This window comes from Macrotis lagotis, chromosome 5, assembly GCF_037893015.1.
Source record: "Macrotis lagotis isolate mMagLag1 chromosome 5, bilby.v1.9.chrom.fasta, whole genome shotgun sequence".
In the NCBI taxonomy this organism is placed as follows: Eukaryota; Metazoa; Chordata; class Mammalia; order Peramelemorphia; family Peramelidae; genus Macrotis; species Macrotis lagotis.
In genome coordinates, this window is record NC_133662.1 from 49,983,101 (window position 1) to 50,000,992 (window position 17,892).

At 34.2% G+C, this 17,892-nt stretch overlaps 1 pseudogene; it reads right to left on the bottom strand.

The window, feature by feature from the left end:
* Positions 1–696: 696 nt before the first annotated feature.
* LOC141489698 (MICOS complex subunit Mic19 pseudogene) lies at positions 697–1,820 on the bottom strand (annotated as a pseudogene).
* Between the last annotated feature and the right edge of the window lie 16,072 nt (positions 1,821–17,892).

Sequence of the window (17,892 nt, forward strand, 5' to 3'; positions counted from 1 at the left end):
TATGAATAAGTTCATAAAGTAAATTTATTATGATGAAAGATAACACATAAAATGTAAATTAACAAATAATGGATCTTCAGTATTCTGAAAGATCAGTGACTTCATTAGTGTATTATCTTGACCACTGTAGATTATAATTCCCTTTAATAGATAGAAGATATCATGAGCTATTGTAGTTAAAAAAACAAATGCAGTGTCTGATAGGTAACCATCTGGCTATAAGCCTTCACAATCTTGGCCAGGCCAGACCTCAGATGGCAGACACACCTGAAGCCCTCTCCACCTTGACAGGACTTGCCAGAGCTTATTCTCTGTTGGCACAGCATTCAAGAACACATAGTCACTGACACAATGTGATGAGGCATTGGATAGGATTTCAGTATAGGAATCAATAATAACAATGCAATCATTCTCTAAGTATGAACTGAAAACAGGAAGATGCCAGGCAATGGGCTACAATGCCAGTCTTATTTATAAACTCTATTTATTATTGATATTGATGAGCCATGGTTGTCATTATTCATGGTAAAAGAATTGTTTTATATATATATATATATATTATATATATATATATATATGTACATATATATATATATATATATAAATACATTTCAGAAATTTCTTTTACATTGATAATGCCATATTTCACCTATAATCATAGATGTTATTACAGAAAAAGACATTTTTCCCCTTTCTTAGTTACATGATCACCATAATAAATTAGAAACAAAAATCTCATATCAAAGGAGAAAAAAAAAGACAAAGCCAGCATTCTAGGAAGCTCAAACAATTTAGTTCCCTTGGGTAACTGTCATTCACTGGACTTTTCCTCCTTTCCCACTCTGTCAGATACTGCCCTCCCTCTCACCTTATACTTCCAGATTTTCCTGACCCACCCACAAAACATTCTATTTCAGCTTTAGGCTTTAACAGGTCAGATAAACATAATAAGATATTGGTCTTGGCTTTTCAAGTTTCTGCTGATTGGGACTTGTGATGTTTGTTAATGTTGAATCGGCTCTCCCAGTTGTTCTCCTTAGTAGTCTGCCCTTTAAATAGGTTTTGTATTGTGGGGGGAAAAGTGCTCCACTGCTGAAATTTAAGTTGATAGGCTTTTGCTTGCTTTGGAAGTCAGCTTTATCCTCTCTTTTCAAGCATGCTCTGTTTGGCATGATTGACACAGTGCTGGTATTGGTTGGCCAGAGCAGAGCAACTGAGCGTTTGCTGAGGGTATTCCCGGTAACAGTGAAGTATTTTAGTTTGCAGATCAGCACAGATTGGATGAGTCTCATAGCGCTTGAACTTAGATTCCACTTCCTCAGCTGCCTTCTGGTATTGTTCAGAGGTAACTTTGTAAAACTCTGCACTCCTCTCTTCCAGTCTAGCCAGCTGCTCTTTGTAGAAAGAATCCTGTGTTTTGAGCACTCTGTCTTTCTCTTCCAGCTCCTTAGCCAAATGCTTCACCTTAGACTTCTCCTCTTCACTTGATGCTCTCTCTCTCTAAGAATGGCTCTAGTTAACTGCTCATTGGCCCTCTCTCTTTCCAGAAGTTTATTGATATCCTCAGGTGCCTGGATTTTTCCATGTTTTACTCTTTTTAGGTTTTCAGACTCTTTCAAGGCCAATTCTTCAGCTACTCTTCTTATTTCTTCATTAGAATTATAATCATGAAGAGAACTCGGGGACTTTGAACAAGATGAAGAAGATTCCTTCATTCGCCCAATAACAGTTTCTGAAAGCCGGATGCCCTTCACCATGGTGATGTTCTCATTCTCGTCTGTCATGAAGGTGACCCACCGACTGATGGACGTCCCGCCCATGGCTCCTCTCCCTGGTCCCGCACTGGCGGAGCAGCCCCGATGCCCGTCCGGTACACCACGGCTAAGGCTGGCAGCAGAGGCCGGCCCGCTTTTCCCTTGCTCTTCCCTCGAGGGTGGGGAAAAAAAGCTAATCCATTTATTCTTTAAAATTAATTTATTTTGTTTCCAATTAATTTTTGGCTCATGTTTCCATAACTCTTTATTACATGTAATTTCATTGTATCATGATTTGAAAAGTATACCATTATTATTTCTGCCTTTCTGCATTTGATTATAATGTTTTTAATGCCCCAGGACATGGTCAATTTTGGAATAGGTACCATAATCTGCAGAGAGAAAAAAGGTATATTCTTTTATATCCCCATTGTTTTCTGCAGAGGTCTATCACATCTAAATTTTTCAAGATTGTAACCACTTTCTTAACTTTCTTTTTATTTTGTGGTTATATTTAGCTAGCTCTGAGAGAGGGAGGTTGAGGTCCCCATTATTAAAGCTTTGATATCTTTGTCTCCTGGTAATTCACTCAACTTTTCTTCTGAAAATTTGGACACTGTACCACTAAGTGAATACATTTATAATAATTATATAGCTTCATTACTTATCATAGCTTTAAAGAAGAAATCGTTTCCTTCCGTTTCCCTTATAATGTGATTATTTTTGCTTTTCCTATACCTGAGATCAGGATAGCTATCCCTGATTTTAATTTTTTTTACATTATCTAAATCACAATATATTTTGCTCCAGTCATTTATCTTTTACCCTTTATGTATTTCTCTCTGCCTCAAATGTGTTTCTTATTAACAAAATGTTTTAGAAGAAATTTTATCCCAACCACATTTACAGTTAAGATTGCTAAATGTGCATTCCCCTCCATGCTATTTTTCAACATTTATATTTATCTTCTCCTTTTCTTCTTAGTCCTCCTTACCAAAGTTTTAACTGTGTTTTCCCGTTAATTTTTCATTTAAATTTTAACGTTCAGTTTGTTTTCAATTAAATCTTCCACTACCCTTTAATCAATCCCTTCTTATCTTTTCTTTCCCTTCCCCTCACCACACTTCCCTATAGTGTACATTTTTAAGCCTTAGTGAGAATGTATCTTATTCCTTCTCTGGGTCAAATCTATTGAACAGAATTTATTCCATGTCCACACCCTCCTTTCTTTCCCTCTTCTATAATAGATTTTTGTGCCCCTTCACCTAATGTAATTTATCTATAGAAGTACTTACAGTCAAGCACCATCAAAGAAGCATCAATGAAAGGTTGATTAATTGATTACTTGATGACTTGATAAGCTAAAAGTACTATCAATCAAAGTATAATGCCAGGTTAGTTGGTTGATAAGAACCATTGCCTCTTGGTCATTAAGTATCCTCTCCTCTTCTATCTCATTAGAAATATGCTTTTCAAGAATCATAAGTTGCATCACATTATAGTTAGTTTGTACATCACCTCCTTTTCAAGTACCCGCCAAAGACAAACCATCCTCATGAGTCAAAGTGTCATTCAAAGTCAAATCATTTCTTGAATCATTTGTACTCTACCAAACAAACTCTGTCCCACACTTCCCCACTATCACCTTTAGCACCCTAACCTTGGTACTTAAACCCTTGTTAATTGAAGTATGAATTAAGTCAAAACCTTCTAAATAAGTTCCCATCCTCGGCCCCTAAAGCCACTTCTTAATTAATGAAAGGGTCTCTCAGTACTGGGACAATGAAGATATCTCTTAATAAATTTATAATTGATTGTAATGTCTAGTGGATACCTGCTCCAGAATGCCCAGCATAGGATGCCTTCAGCAGAGAAAGTACTAAACTTCAGGAATAAAGTATAATTAAAGAAGGTTAAAGGGAAGTGAGAAACATAAGTTTATTATTTATTTGTTTGTTTGTTTGTTTGTTTTGGGGTTTTTTGCAAGGTAATGGGGTTAAGTCATTTGCCCAAGGTCACACAGCTAGGCAATTATTCAGTGTCTGAGGCCAAATTTGAACTCAGGTACTCCTGACTCCAGGACCAGTGCTCTATCCACTGAGGCATTTAGCCTCCCCCAACACATAAGTTTAAAAACCCTAGATTTTCATCTGACTTTTTTATCTCAAACATAGTGATGTCATCTCTTCAATGGAAAGAAAAGAACTAACCATACTCATATGCTTTAATCCAGTCTTTTCAATTATATCCAACTCTTTAACTATCCTAAGAGAAATACAATTTTCAAGATTTCCAAGTAGTATATCTTCCCTTATAGAGTTTTATACAGTTTCAAGTGCTTGACCAACATTTTTGTTTCATTTTTTTTTTATCTTTTAATGCATCTCTTGAGTATTGAATTTAGAGATTTCGTTTAATTCTGGTCTTCTTATCTGGAAATTTTGAAAGACCTCTTTTTTGTTGGATATCCATCTGTTCTCCTGACAGAATATGCAGAATTTTCAGGGTAATAAATTCTTGGTTTTAATCCAAGTTTCCTTGCCCTCCACTATAGAGTATTCCAGGTCTTCTGGTCCTTCAATGTTGAAATTGATAAATCCTGTTTAATTCTGATTGTATTTTGTATTTAAACATTTTATTATTTGTATTTAAACATTTTGTATTTAAATATTTATTATTATTATTATTAATTATTTGCTATTTGCAGTATTTTCTCCTTTATTTGAGAATTCTGGAATTTGTAAATGACAGCCCTTAGAGCTTTTATCCTGGGGTTTCTTTCAAGAGGAATTCAATGTATTCTTTCAATGATTATTTTGTCTTTTGACTCTAGCAAATTTGGACAGGTTTCCCTGATAATTTCCCACAAGATGTTTTCCAGATTCTTTAATTGATCTAGTCTTTCCAGGAGAACAATAATTTGTAAATTGCCTCACCTGGATTTATTCTCAAGCTCCTTTGTTTTTTCTAAAATGTATTTTATAGTTTCTTCAATTTTTTCAGTCTTTTGCTTTGCTTGATGGAATCATGTAGTCTTGTAGTTTAACTGATTTTTATTTGTCCAATTTTAATTTTTAGGATTTGATTTTCTTCAGTTAGTTTTTGTGTTTCTTTTTCCAGTTTATTAATTTTAGTTTTAGCATCCCTTTTCTTAGTTGATCACTTTGATTTTGTGAAGAGTTAAATTCCTTTTCCAGTTGGTCATTTTTACTTTCAAAGGAAATGATTTTTTTTTCTGCATGGCTTTCATTTGTTTTTTCCATTTTTCTTCTTCATCTCTTCAGTTTTAGTCTTTTTTTTAAGTCCTTCTATGAACTTTTGGCTTTGAATTCATTTCATAGACTCCTTTGAGACTTCCATGTAGGTAATTTTTCACTGTTTTCTTTTTCTGAGGTGGCACTGTTATCATCTTTATCTGCATAGTGACTTTCTAGAGTGAGCTCTCCTTAATCTTTTTTTGTTCATCTGATTAACTGAGCTCTATCCCTGGTTTATAGGGATCATTTTATGCTGGGAATGAGTTCTGAGCCCTGACTTGTTGTAGGTCAAGATTATTTCCTATGCAGTACAGGCTAGGCCTTTGCAGAGGTTTGTTTTCTCCTTCATGTCCAGATTCTGGTTAGGCAGTGATTTGTTACCACCCATTTCTGTCTTTTGCCCCATTGTTCCCATAGTTCAGACTTTGTATGAAGTTGTGTCTGTCCCTGCTGGCTTGCTATATAGTTTCTGGGACCTTTACAGGTGTCAAGCTATAGGGACCTGCACTGCAGTGTGGTTAAAAGACTCCTTCTCTCTCTCACCTTCCTGTGCTTTACTTCCTCTTTTTCACAAAAGAGATCAACTTTCACTGAAGATTCTCCAGGATGTCTACTGTTGAAAATTTCATTGTATCTTTGTTTTTTTAATGAGATCTGTAGCTTTTATATCTGTGCAGGGGATTCATTTAGCTTTGTTTAGGAAAAACGGTTTGGGAGACTTCTAGCTTCTTACCTGTCATCTTGGCTCTAGCTAGGAAGTCTCAAAATTCTTTCTTAAACATTTACTTCTGAATGATCTCAGGCAAATCACTTCAATTCTGTCTCAGTTTATATATTTTCTTTAAAGCAGATGATAATATCCATAGTATTGAGACATCATACTAACACCAGCATCTCTTTAGTTCAGATCTGATTTTAGGACAAAATGAGGCACTCACAAATCGTCACATATTAGGAAAAGGGAACTTGAAATTGTCATAATACAGCAAGAACCTATAAGGCAAAATTGACCCTTAGTTAGTATGTACATTGTCCTCCTCTAACCTGTCTGGTTAGAGGATAATCCGTGACAAAGGAACCATCCAATTTGGAGAGATTTAAAGAATGTTTGGATTTAATAGTTATGTCAATTAAAATGCACATGAAGGAAAACAGATGGATATCATAATTTTGGAAAAAAATTGAAAATTAGTTTTCAAGATATATAAAAAGGTAATGATAGCAAATGTTTGGAAGGAATCATTTCACTGATAAGGAAACAGATATGGCAAAACAGTGAAACTAGATATCATATACCTGTATATAGAAAACAATGATCTTGGAAAAATTACAATTTTAGGGCTATATAGGAATAGATTCATACAACGTATAATTGAAGAGGCAACAAAATAGATTAGTGAATTCAGCATGAAAAGTATATAAAAGTTATTTTATTTTTGACAGAGTAAATTGAGAAAAAGGTTGTAGCCAAGTATGATAATGAAGATTATTAATAATTAATATACCATATTACACAAAATATGAAACAATTCATAGGAAGACCAATAATGCTTTGATAGATATTTTCTGAAATATCTATAAGGTGAAATTATCCAAACTGTTATAAATTAAGATTCTATAGAAGTCTGAGATCTTCATCAGTGCAAAGATTACCAGATTATTTTGTGAGAATAGCCTCTTTTACATGTTAAAGCTCTTCTTAACTTAATTTAAACATTTGTTCTCAGACCTTAGGAAACTGCAACTTTGTAATCTAAAGCTTATTATTAATAATATTTATTTTGAATTTACACTCCAATTTATGGCATGTTTTAATAGAAGAACAAATGTAAATATTTTTGTTTTTGTTTTTCTTTTGTTTTTATTTTTGCAAGGCAATGGAGTTAAGTGATTTACACAAGATCACACAATTAGGTAACTATTAAATGTCTTAGACTGGATTTGAGCTCAGGTCCTCCTGACTCCAGGACCATTGTTCTATCCACTGAGCCACCTAGTTGCCTCTCAAATGTATTTTTTTGTTTTTTAGGTTCTTATATTTTTGGGGTTTTTTATTTAAATATATTATTTATCATGGTGGCTAGGTGGCACAGTGGATAGAACACTGGCTCTGGAGTCAGGAGTACTTGAGTTCAAATCCAGCCTCAGACACTTAATAATTACCTACCTGTGTGGCCTTGGGCAAGCCAATTAACCCCATTTGCCTTGCAAAAAAATCTAAAAATATATATATATATTATTTATTTTGAATTTTACAATTATTCTCCTAATCTTGCTTCTCTCACCCCACCCCCTACATAAGGCAATTTGAAAGTCTTTACATTGTTTCCATTGTATATATTGAAGGAAGAAAAATAAAGTGTAAGAGATATCAAGACTACATAACAAGATATCCGTTTTTTTTCTAAATTAAAGGTAAATATTCCTTGGTCTTTGTTCAAACTCCACAATTCTTTCTCTTTATACAGATGGTATTCACCTTCACAGATAGCCCCAAATTGTCCCTGATGGTTGCATTGATGGAATGAGCAAGTCAATCAAGGTTGATCATCACCCCCATATTGCTGTTACAAAGTTCTTCTGTTTCTGGTCATCTCACTCAGTGTCAGTTCATGCAAATGCTTCCAGGTTTCCCTGAATTCCCATTCCTTCTGGTTTCTAATAGAACAATAGTGTTCTATGACATACATATAGCACAATTTATCAAGCCATTCCCCAATTGAGAGACATTTACTTGATTCCCAATTATTTGCCACCACAAACAGGGCTGCTATGAAAATTTCTGTAAAAATTATATTTTATTTTTACCCTTTTTCATCATCTCCTCAGGTTATAGACTCAGTAGTGGTATTGTTAAATCAAAAGGTATGCACATTTTTATTGCCCTTTGGACGTAATTCCAAATTTCTCCCCAGAAGTGTTGGATGACTTCATAGCTTCACCAACTATGCATTAGTGTACCAGATTTCCCACATCTCTTCCATCATTGATCATTATCATGGTCATACTGGCCAGTCTGAGAGGTGTGATGTGTTACCTCAGAGATGCATTAATTTGCATTACTCTGATAAGCAATGATTTAGAACAATTTTTATATGAATGCGGATCACATTGATTTCCTCATCTGTAAATTGCCTTTGCATGTCCTTTTACCATTTATTAATTGAGGAATGGCTTGCTTCTTTAAAAATTTGTCTCAATTCTCTGTGTATTTTAGAAATCAGTGCTTTGTAAGAAATATTAGTTGTAAAGATTGCTTCCCAGTTTACTACATTTGTTTGGATTTGGTTACAGTGGTTTTGTCTGTGCAAAAGCATTTTAATTTAATGTAATCAAAATCATATAATTTGTTTTTAGTGTTGCTCTCCATCTCTTCCTTTGCCATAAACTGCTTCACATTCCACAGATCTGACAGGTAAACTACTCCCTGATCTTCTAGTTTGCTTATAATATTGTTTTCTATGTCCAGATTCTGTATCCATTTGGATCTCATCTTGGTATAGGGTGTGAGATGTTGGTCTAATCTAACTTTCTTCCATACTAACTTCCAATTTCCCCAGAAGGTTTTACCAAAGAGAGAGTTTTTATCCCAATAGCTGGAATCTGGGTTTATCAAACAGCAGTTTTTATAATCATTTCCTCCTAGTGCACCTAGTCTATTCCACTGGTCCAACACTCTATTTCTTAGCCAGTACAGATGGCTGATGCTTCATAATTTTAAATCTGGTAGGGCTAAGCCACCTTCTTTAGCACTTTTTTCATCTAATCCCTGGAAATTCTTGACTGTTTATTTCTCCATATGCATTTACTTACAACTTTTTCTAACTCATTAAAGTAATTTTTTGAAATTTTGATTGGTAGGGCACTAAACAGGTAGTTTAGTTTTGGCAGAATTGACATTTTTTATTATGTTAGCTCAACTTATCTGTGAGCAATTGATGTTTGCCCAGTTATTTCAATCTTATTTTATTTGTGTGAGAAGTGTTTTGGAATTGTTTTCATAGTTTCTAAGTCTGCCTTAGCAAATAGACTCCCAGGGATTTTATATTGTCTCAGATTACTTTGAATTTGATTTCTCTTTCTAGTTCTTCCTGCTGTATCTTGCTAGTTATATATAGAAAAATTGAGGATTGATGAGGGTTTATTTTATATCCTGTGACTTTGCTAATGTTGCTAATGATTTCCAGTACTTTTTAGATGATTTTTTTTGATTCTCTGAGTATACCATCATGTCATCTGCAAAGAGTTTTTTTCTTCCTTTCCAATTCTAATTCCTTCAATTTCTTTTTCTTCTTTTATTGATGAAGTTACCATTTCTAATACAAGTTTGTATAGTAATGGTAATAATGGGCATACTTTTTTTCACCCCTGATCTTATTGGGAATGCCTCTAGCCACTCCCCATTTAATATAATGCTTGTTGATGTTTTCTGAGACGCTGCTTATTATTCTAAGGAACAGTCCATTTATTCCTATGCTGTCTAGTGTTTTTAGTAGGAATGTCTACTGTATTTTGTCAAAAGCTTTTTCAGCATCTATTGATTTAATCATATGATTTCTGGTAGGTTGCCTATTGATATAGGTAAATATGCTAACAGTTTTCCTAATATTGAACCAACCTTGTATTCCTAGGATAAATCCCACTTGATCATACTGTATTATCCTAGGGAAAACTTGTTGTAACCATTTTGCTAAGATTTTATTTAACATTTTTGCCTCTATATTCATCAGGGAGATAGGTCTATATTTTTCTTTCTCTATTTTAACTACTCCTGGTTTCCGGATCAGCAACATATTGATGTCATAGAAAGAGTTAGAGTTCCATCTTCACCTATTTTTCCAAATAGCTTATATAGAATTGAAACAAATGCTCCTTAAATGTTTAATAGAATTCACTTGGGAATCCATCAGGCCATGGTGATTTTTTCTTAGGGAGTTCAATGATGGCGTGTTGAATTTCTCTTTCTGAGTAAGGCTTATTTAGGTTTTTGATCTCTTCTTCATTTAACCTGGGCAACTTATATTTTTTAAATATTTGTCCATTTCATTTAGGGTGTCAAATTTATTGCCATAGAGTTGAGCAACAAAATTCCAATTTGTTACTTTAATTTCCTCCTCATTGGTGGTGAGTTCACCTCTTTCATTTATGATAGTAGCAATTTGGTTTTCTTCTTTCGTTTTATTGATCATATTGACCAAAAGTTTATCAATTTTATTGCTTTTTTCATATAATCAACTCTTGGTTTTATTACTAATTCAATAGTTTTTTGCTTTCAATATTATTAATTTCTCTTTTAGTTTTAGAATTACTAATTTGGTATTTAATTGGAGGATTTTAATTTATTCTTTCTCTAATTTTTTAGTTGCATATTAACTCACTGATTTCCTCTTTCTCTAATGTATTCATGTAAGCATTTAAAAGATATATAATGCATGCCCTGACAGACAATTTGAGTAAAACCCATAGGTTTTGGTATGCTTTTTCATTGTTGCCATTATCTAGGATGAAATAATTTATATTATAATTTTTTATTTGATTCACTAATTTTTTAAAATGAGGTTTCTAAGTTTCAAATTAATTTTGGTTCTGTATATCCCTGGCCCAATATTGCATATGATTTTGATTGCATTATGATCTGAGATAGATGTATTCACTATCTCTGCCTTTCTGCAATTGAACATTAGGTTATTATGCAATAGTATAGGGTCAATTTTTGTGCAAGTGCCATGTATGGCAGATAAAATGCATATTCCTTTCTATACCCATTCAATTTCCTCAATAAGTCTAACATATCTAGGTTTGCTAACATATTATTTACCTCCTTAACTTCTTTCTTGTTTATTTTATAATTAGATTTATCTAAGTCTGAGAGTGGAAGGTTGAGGTTTCCCACTAGTAGATTTTTGCTGTCTGTGTCTTCTTGTTGTTCTTTCAGTTTCTTCTCTATGAATCTGGATGCTATCCCATTTGGTGCATGCATATTCAATATTGAAATCACTTTTTTTTGTCTATGATACATTTTAGGAGGATATAGTTTCCTTCCTTGTGTCTTTTAAGACACTATTTTTGTAGCTGCTTTGTCTGAGATAAGATTTGCTACCTCTGCTTTTTTTTCACTTCAGCTGAAGCAAGATATATTTTGCTACAACAATTTACCTTCACTCTATATGTATATCTCTGCTTCAAATGAGTTTCTTGTAAGCAGCATATTGTAGGATTCAGGTCTTTAATCTGCTCTGCTATTTGCTTATGTTTTAAGGGAGAGTTCATCCTATTCAGATTCCAATTTATAATTACTAACTCTTTATTGCCCTTCATTCTATCTTCCCTCTGATTGTATATTCCACCTTTTTCACATTATCCATATTCCCCAGTATTGTGTTTCTGAATATTGCCACCTTCAATGTGGTTTCCCTCCTATATCCACCCCCTCCCCTTTCTTTCCCCTTTTCTTTTTTCCCTATTTTCTTCCCATCCTTCTGTTAGATCCCCTTTTTCTCTCCCTCCCTGTCTCTGTTACCCCCTCCCTTTTTCCCCTTTTAATACTTGAAAGGTAAAATATTTCTTAAATTAACTGAGTGTGTGTGTGTGTGTGTGTGTGTGTGTGTGTGTGTGTGTGTGTGTGTGTAAGTTAACTTTAAGCCAAATCTAATGAGAGGAAGATATTCTGGTGTTTCTCATCTCCTCCCTTCTTCATCTTCACCTCTGTTATCATAGGCCTTTTGAAACTCTTTATGTAATAATATTTACCCCATTCAGTCCCATCCATCCTCATGTCTCCTTCCTGTCCCCCCTTTTTAAGGAGGTACTGTTTTTAAATCATTCTTTGTGAATCACAGAAAATCATAAGTATCCATCTCTTCTGGCTAAGTATATTCTCTCTAATATAATTATAGTTCTTAAGAGGTATTAGAGGATTTCTCCCAAATAGAGATATAGCCAGTTTCTTCCCATTGGATTACAGTCTCATGGATAAGTCATGAGTCTCCATAACTTCTGGCTTACTATATTCTCTCTGATAGTTACAATTCACAAGAGTTATGAGAATCTTTTTCCCATGCTGGGATATTGCCAGTTTCATCTCATTGGATAGCAGTTTTTTTTTCTTTAACAACCCACTTTTCTTTTTACATTTCTATGTGTCTCTTGAAGCTCCTGTTTGATGTGCAAACTTTCTATTTAGCTCTGGTCTTTTCCTCAGGAATTGTTGGAAGTCTCCCTTTTTGTTCAGTGTTGATCTTTTCCCCTGTAAGTGAAGGTTCAGCTTTGATGGATAGTTGATTCTTGACTGTATTCCAAGTTCCCTTGCTCTTTGGGATATCTCTTTCCAGATCATTGGATCCTTTAATGCTGATTCAGCCAGATTCTGCATAATCCTTACTGTGGTTACTTGGGATTTAAATTGTTTCTTTCTGGCTACTTGCAAAATTATCTCTTTTATCTTATAGTTTTGGAATTTGGCCACATCATTCCTTGGTGTTCTCATTTTAGGATCTCTTTACAGAGGGGATCAATGTATTCTTCCAATAAGTGTTTCGCCCTCTGGTTCCGTGATATCAGTGTAATTTTCCATCACCAAATCCTGTTATATAGTGCAAGCATTTTTCTCTTCAATATTTTCAGGAAGGCATATAATTCAAAGGGTGTCCCTCCTCAAACTATTCTATAGGTCAGTGTTTTTGCTGATGAGGTATTTTACATTTTCTTCTATATTTTCTGTTTTTTAGTTTTGTTTAACAAACTCTTGCTGTCTCATGAAGTCATTACTTTCCACAGACTCCATTTTTTTAGAAAAGATTTTTCTTCATTTACCTTTTGCAACTCCTTTTCCAAATGTTCAATTGTCTTCTTGTAAGAGTTTTCCATTTGACCAATTGAGGTTTATAATTTTTAGATTTTTTTCAAGGCAATGGGGTTAAGTAGCTTGCCCAAGGCCACATGGCTAAGTAATTATTAAGTATCTGAGGTTAGATTTGAACCCAGGTACTCCTGACCCCAAGGCTGGTGCTCTACTCACTGCACCACCTAGCTGCCCCCCCCCCCCCAATTGAGGTTTTCAGAGAATAGTTTTCTTGTTGCAAACTGTTCATTTTCTCTCCCAAATTTTCGAATTGATATTTAAACTCCTTCCTTATTTCTTCAAGGAAGTCTTTGTGTGGTAGAGAGCAGGTCATATTCTCCTGAGAGAATCTAGGTCCCTCTGAGTTAGTGTCTTTTCTTTCCAAGAATTTTCTTTGGCCTTTCTTCATTATCCTAAGACCTTGTGTTGGGGATGGGCTGGTTCTCAGAAGTTTGGTGTTGACATCCCTAGAGGTTTTACTTACTGAGTGTAATATCCTCAGCTGGCCAGTATGTGGTGCTAGAAGTTTTGCTCACTGAGTATAATATCTCCAGCTGGACAGCAGTATCTGTGAGTGTCTTTGACCTTGATTGAAGCCCTCTCCCTTTGCCTGAAGGGAGTTTTTGAAGCTGTTGACTACTTTTATCCTTGATCAGTTGTGGGCTATACCCTAGGTTGAAGTGATTACTCTCCCTATTCACAGTTGGAGATGCTTTTGCTGCTAGGCCTTAGCCTGCAGCTGAAGGTGGACTATAATTGCGTTTGCTCTGGGAAGATGCTTCAGCTGAAATGAAGGTATGGACTCTGTGATCCTCTTGACCAGAGGGCTCCAGGGATGGATGTCTGCAGCTCTCCCACACTAGAACTCTCCCTTCAAACCTCCTGGCAAGCTCCAGACAGTCAGCTCGATAACCAATGCCTCTGAACTCTAGTTGACCCAAACCCCTATGGCTGACCAGTCTCAAGTTCCACTGCTAATCATGCCAGTCTGGTTCTGAGGCCCTCAGGCTCCCAGGCTCCTGCCCCACCTCTAATCAGGCTAATGGGAGGCTAATCCAAGCTCCCAGGCTCTCACTGGTCTGTGCTCCCAGTAGAGTCTGCCCTTTGCGCCTGGAATCACCCGTGATAGTGGAAGACAAATCCTGAACTGTATGTTCTCCTCCTGGCTTTTCTTTCTGGGTTTTGTAGATTGGATTACTGTCAAGAGGTTTGTTTCATATCATATATGGGGAAAGATCAGGAGACCTTTAGCAGTGTGCCTGTATTCTCTCTACCATCTTGGCCAGAAGTTAAAAGTAAGTCTTAAAGAAGAGTACTCATTTGGAAACCAGATAAATATATCTACTTCTCTTAATGATCTTCAGGTAGAAAGGGGAATAGAATAATGCACATGTATTCACATATGACAAGTAGTATATCTATATAGTGTATAATATGTGTACATACTTGTATATGTGCTTATATAACAATAATAGGCTTTTAATTACAATTACCATGTAATGATCATGTTAATGTGTATATAAGAATACCTATATCATAAATGCTTTCATACATATTATATGTATGATATAATATAATAAAGATGGATCTGATAAATAACATATTTGTATGTGCATGTCAATGTATGTGAATATGTCTATGTGTCTATATATTAATTTATATGCTTATCTATATTGAGATAGAGAGACAGACAGAAAACGATAAATAATTAGACAGATAATTTAGAAATTTGTTTTCTCCCAGTTATATGGAGGTCTTTCTCCTAGATCTCATATCTTACTGAACTTACTTTTCTTTTAAGAATCATTAGTATGGAACTATACATTTTGAGCAAAAATAAGCCTTTTTATTGTAGGCATTTTTACATCCTAAAGGTCTTCCTGCCTCATCCATGACTTATTTATTTCTCTTCCATTTGAAGTGAGCATTGCTTTCCAAATGTTTTGTTTTAAAACTACATTTAGCCATGCATTCATATATTGCTAAATAATCAATCACTGGTTAAAAATTTTAAAAATATTCTGATGATAAGCTTCCTTGTCATTAAGTCATCTAGTTCTCAGATATCAGACAGTCTATTGTAAAAAACCATGCTCAAATTCTGTGCAAGTTTATAGGGATCCAACAGAGCTTGGGTTCTACTGATATGGTCTTTCATAGCTCACGCTATAAGACACTCATATCATTTGTCTTATTAATATCATTTTTTAGAATCATACTATATTTGAGCTCTTAATGACAATCTATGATATAAGAACTCCAATAAATAACAGGTAACTTTCTATTCCATAGTTTGACTTCCAGGTTCCACATAAAAATGCGATATATATTAAAGGTTTGCTAGTAATGGTTTAAAAAGAAAATATAATGTCATTTTATTGATATGTGGTTTTAATTTTTCAATTGCATGTTATGAAAGATTTTCAACATTCATCCACATGCATAAGAATATTTTTAAGTTACATAATTTCCATCCACCCTCCCTTCCCATCCTCCTCTCATCAGTGGTGAATAGTCAGGTTTGTTTTGTACATACACATTTTTATTAACCATATTTTCAGATTAGTCATCTTTAGTATGAGTAATTAGAATTAAAGGAAAAGAAAGAAAACAATGAGGTAGGAAAGAAATACATAAGAGAAATTTTGAAATAAGTAAATGTAGTTTTCATTCACATTCTAGAAGGTTTTTTTGTTTGTTTTGTTTTGTTTTTCATCCTCTGGATGGGGATAGCATTGTCTAAAGACAATCTTCTAGGGTTGTCCTCACTCTCAATATTGCTCAAGAGGAACTGCATCCATCAAGGCTGATTAGCTCATATTGTTGTTAATTGTAAAATGTTCTGTTAATTCTTTCCCCTTCCCTCAGTATCAGATCCTGTAATTCATTCCATGCTTCTCTAGAATCCGGTCATTCTTAGTTTCTTAAAGAACAATGGTATTCCATAACATTAATATGCCATAACTTGGTCAGTCATTCCCAACTAATGGGCATCCCCTCAATTTCCTATTCTTCACCATTACAAAAAGAGCTGCCATGATTATTTTGAAACCTTTGGGAATTTTTCCATTTTCTATGATTTGAATTGTTGGATCAAAGGGAATGATCAATTTTATTGCTCTTTGGGCCTAGTTCCATATTGTTCTCCAGAAGTTTTGGATCACTTAACAACTCCACCAACAGTGCATTAAAATCCCAATCTTCCCACAACCTCTCCACATTGATCATTTTTCCTTTTTGCCATGTTAGCCATATAATATCATTTTTAATAATGATTTGTACCCCTCTCACAACAAAAGAATGCTGGTGAAGAAGATGATCATTAAGACTCTTCACCTGTAAGAAATTTAAGTTTTAAAAACATTTTCATGAGAATACTCCTTGAGATACATAGATAAAGTATTTTCATAATCTGACAAATTTTTTTACTTAGTGATTTTTAAATCACTTAAAAATGGTGATACAGCTAGCAACAGATTGGCAACTAGCTTATTCAGTGGATAGAGCACTGGCTTTGAATTCAGGAGGACAGGAGTTTGAATCCAATCTCAGATACTTGTCACTTTCTAGCTATATGTCACATAGCTAGTGACTTAACCCTTATTTTCTGGCATTCAGGGCCATCTTTAGTCATGCTGATTTATATCTGGCCACTGAACTGAGATTATTCTGAAAGAGAAAATGAGACTGGTGACTTAGCACAGCATCCCCCTCACTCGAATCCAGTTCACATGCTTGTCATAGCATCCTCCCTGATGTCAAGGACTTCTTCAAAAATGAAGGACACATTAGGAAAATTCCCAAAGTATATATAGATACTTATCTAGTGATCAATCCCCAATAGCATGTTGAAGGGAGAATCTATGCAAGTCTATGGGATGGAACTATAGAAGATTTTATGGCTTGGTCTGGTTGTTATCCAAATAAATGGAGGGCATATTCACAGAGTACATCTATCCACTGAAAAACTGAAATGCTCTAACAAATAGGAATATTTATTTTGTCTAGGGAAACAAAGAGAAATAAAATAACTGGGAATCATGGCAGGTTCTACAATAGGAAGTTTTCATGAACTTAACTCATTTTCTCTTTTGCTTAACTTGCTTACCATTCTCTAAATTTTTCATACCTCTTCTTGTTTCCATGGATTTGTTTTTGATATTCACATACTTGAAATAATCTTCCATTTGTCCTCTCTTATAACTATTGAAATCCTAAGCATTTTTCAAGATTGTGCTCAAATGTGAACTTTTTCTTGAAACTTTAAATTTTCCTATGGCTCAGAAATGATCTCTTTTCTCTGCTTGTTTGTATCAATTTTTTTATTCTTATATTTCCACATTATTTTTTATTTATAGCCATGTTTTTTCTAATCATGCTACTATTTAAAGATCTTGAAATCAAGAACTGTCTCATATATCTTTCAAATCTTCAAGTATTAATCCTTCAAATTAATGCTTCAAAACTCAAGATTTTAAAATTTTATCCCATTTTGAAATATCATTTGTATTTTTTTCTTAAATGTTTCATACATAAAACATTAATGTTATCAAAATTCAATCTGAAAATAAATAAATATTAAATTATCAAAATTCTGTCTCAAAATTGATTGAGATTCTTAAAGCTAAGCAAAATAGCAAGTTTACAATTCTTGCTATTGGTTTGTTTTGGTTTTGGTTTGGACCCATGATTTCAGGAATTTAAAAAATTTGAAGCTATAAACTCCTACTATTGAAAATCAACAAGTTTCATGAAGCATTGAAAAGTGACTTTACCACTGTCACAAACTTCTGTGTCAAAAGTCAGAGATAATTAAATCCCTCCTTGACTAGGAAAGCAGAATTTTGACTGCTATGCTATGCCATGATCTTCATTATTTTTAATAGATTGCTTATTTGCACTTTGCAGAAGGTAAGTATGCTCATTGCTATTTGTTAGAACCTTCTCACAAAGGTCTTTGGATAACTGAAAATTTTAAATGTATCACTATAATCATACTGTGTCAAGGATTATTTGTACTCATTTAGTGAAAACGATTACA